At 53.0% G+C, this 3,102-nt stretch overlaps 1 non-coding gene across 1 annotated transcript; it reads right to left on the reverse strand.

The window, feature by feature from the left end:
• Nucleotides 1-2,292: 2,292 nt before the first annotated feature.
• On the reverse strand, nucleotides 2,293-2,394 carry LOC139009613 (U6 spliceosomal RNA). The gene has a single exon (XR_011471346.1). It is a non-coding gene; the product is annotated as a U6 spliceosomal RNA (small nuclear RNA).
• Between the last annotated feature and the right edge of the window lie 708 nt (nucleotides 2,395-3,102).

Here is a 3,102-nt window from a genome sequence, read left to right on the forward strand (position 1 = left end):
CCGGTCCTTTCCCTTCAGAAGTGCTAACGAATGGAGATGTGATCTGATTATGGAGAAAGCCGACCCCTGGCTGACTCCGGATGCTCTAAAACTCCCGTCCATCACGTCCCTGCGGTCTCAGCCTTCCTTCGCCGTGGCCTCGCTTTCCAGGGAGCATCTCCCTGTGTGCGGGACTGTCCTGTGGAAAGGCCCAGAGCCATGCTGATGGGCCCGATGACAGGTCTCAAGTCTCCAAAGTCGGGGATCTCTGGCTTCTGGGGCCTGCTTCCCCCCCCCCCCGCCCCCCCCCCGCCCCTCAGCACCGACGCCCAGCCCTCACCCTCTCTTTAGGCCTCTGACCCGGCCCTCACTGTGGATCCCAAGCCCAGCGCCCAGATCACTGAGATCCCTGACGCGACACAGTCCTTCCATCTTCTGGCCTCGCTCACTTGCCACAACAGCTTTCCGGAGTGGCAGCAGCCGGCCGGAGAGGGAGGAAGCCCGCGGAGACGAGTGGAGAGCCGTCCTGCAGGGTGGGGTCCCCTCTCCACTGAGCCTGGCTCCAGGGCCTGAGTTTGGGGAAGAGAAAGTGGAGTCCTGTTGTCAAGCCCAAGCCCCACAACTGCCCCCCCCCCCCGCATAGTAGGGCCACACGGGCGGCTGTGGGTGAGCCCCAGGCAGGCTGGAGGGGCCTCTGCACCCGTGGGGTCCCTGCCTCAGGGCCACCACTCCGGCCTCCTTTCAAGCCTGTGGAGTGTTTTTATTTGAGCCAAACTGAGGACATGCAGGATAGCAAGATCACAAACGCTCCGGACAATGACATTAGAAGGTTACATGAGCCCGGCCAGCGTGGCTCAGTGGCTGAGCATCGATCTATGAACCAGGAGGTCAGGGTTCGATTCCCGGTCAGGGCACAGGCCCGGTTTGTGGACTCGATCCCCAGTGTTGGGAGTGCAGGAGGCAGCCGACCCATGATTCTCTCTCATCATTGATGCTTCTCTCTCCCTCTCCCTTCCTCTCTGAAATCAATAAAAACATGAAGAAAAAAGAAGATTCCATGAAGGTGGGAGAAGGCAAGGAAGGTGGTGAACAAGATAATGGCTCTGTGGAGGGTGGCCATGCCCCTGGGGTCTCTGAAACAGGCATCTCAAAGGTGTGTTAACCTCCAGGCTCAGGAACAAGGGACATGAGGGATGGGCTCGCTCAGGGCAAAGGTCGCCTTTCACTGCTGCCCGAGGCAGGTAGGAGTTTATGGATCAGACCTCCCAGTGGGGTGACTGCGGCTCCATTTACTCCTGAGCCCCTTTCCCAGGGGCCTCTGCTGCCTGCCCGTGGCCAGACCAGAACCTGAAACCTCCCTTCCGTGGACCAGCCACGCCCTCCCTCCAACCCTTAAGAACCAGGAGCCAAACCTCACTCACCAGGGGGTGCACCTGGGTCGGAGGAAAACTGGCAAAACTTCCTGTAGAGACTTTATTGCCCATAAATTGGGCGAAGAAATAAGTTTGCCAAAAGCATTCTGCTACCTGCAGACCCAAAGGAAAAGGAAAATTGCTTTATGGGAGTGAATAGTTTCTGAAGTGGAAACTATTCAATGAATAGGTTCTGTTCATTAAAATGGCAAAGTCCTGAAAGATGTTTGTCTGAGTCAAACGTGTGGCATAGGTGATCACCATTTGTGTTATAAGGACCGGATTACCCTAAAGTCTTACCCGGTGCCTCTGTGCCAAGGATCCTTTATGGCCCCTGCCTGATCTGGGAATTCTGATGTCGCTTTTCTCTTTTCTTTTCTTTTATAGCAGAATGACGAGCCTGGGTATAAGAATACTTTGGGAAAGATCAGAAAGATTGATAATGTATTAATAATGTATTTTGCCCTGGCCGGTTTGGCTCAGTGGATAGAGCGTCAGCCTGTGGACTGAAGGGTCCCAGGTTCGATTCCGGCCAAGGGCACATGCCCGGGTTGCGGGCTCAATCCCTCCCCCATAGGGGGCGTGCAGGAGGCAGCCAATCAGTGATTCTCTCTCACCATTGATGTTTCTATCTCTCCTTCTCCCTTTCTGAAATCAATAACAATCTATAAAAAAATAATGTATTTTTTAAAGTATATTTTTTATTTTATTTCTGAGAGGAAGGCAGAGGGAGAGAGAGATAGAAACATCAGTGATGAGAGAGAATCACAGATCAGCTGCCTCCTGCACACCCCCTACTGGGGATCTAGCCCACAACCCGGGCATGTGCCCTGACCTCGCAGCGAACCCTAACCTCCTGGTTCATAGGTTGATGCTCAACCACTGAGCCACACCGGCCGGGCTGATGGTGCTTGTTTTCTTTTTTTTTTTTTTTTTTTTAGGGGCCATGCTAATCTTCTCTGTATCGTTCCAATTTTAGTATATGTGCTGCCGAAGCGAGCACTTGTTTTCAAATGAAATACTTTTCTGAGCTTTCAAATGTGGGCTCCTTAACCTTCATCAACCCTGGAGAAAATCGGCCAGTTCCCATCACTGGGAAATGGGTACTGACATCTTCAGGGAATTACCCCTCGGTTGTAAAATTATGGAAGATTACTCTACTCTTTTGTGTATTCCAGATTTGGAACAATAAACATGTACTGCATTTTTTCTCTTTTAACTTTGAGACACGTTAAAAGTACAGAAGCGTGCAGAGGAAGACGTAACTAAGACCTGTGTTCCCACACCCACAGCTCATCTCTAGTCTGTAACTGAACCGTGCCCATGGCGGCCAGGGATGAACCTGAGGGCGGGCGGTGAAGGATTAAAGCAGACAGACAAGAGAAAACAGTTGGGACCAGGTGGGACACTGTCCTCGGATGGAGAGACAGCGCCACGGCCTGCAAGCCGAGTCTTTATTTTATAGTCAGATCCAGGAGGCAAAGCAAGGGCAGGTCAAGATGTTTACAACGTTCTCGCAGGCTTCGAATCCACTCAGTCACATGCACCTGAACTCGATCAAGCTTTGCTTTGGCAGCACTTGCTGCACCTCCCCCAGCCCACATCACTCAGCCACCTGGGCCCACAGGTTCGGACCGTGAGGTCAGGCTCACAGCCACAGCCTTTGGCTGTAATGTGCTGGGAGGGCTTTGCCGCAAGAGGACCTGCCTTC

This window comes from Myotis yumanensis, unplaced genomic scaffold (genome assembly GCF_028538775.1).
Source record: "Myotis yumanensis isolate MYYU_CA2020_CCGP unplaced genomic scaffold, mMyoYum1.0.hap1 SCAF_4, whole genome shotgun sequence".
NCBI lineage: Eukaryota > Metazoa > Chordata > Mammalia > Chiroptera > Vespertilionidae > Myotis > Myotis yumanensis.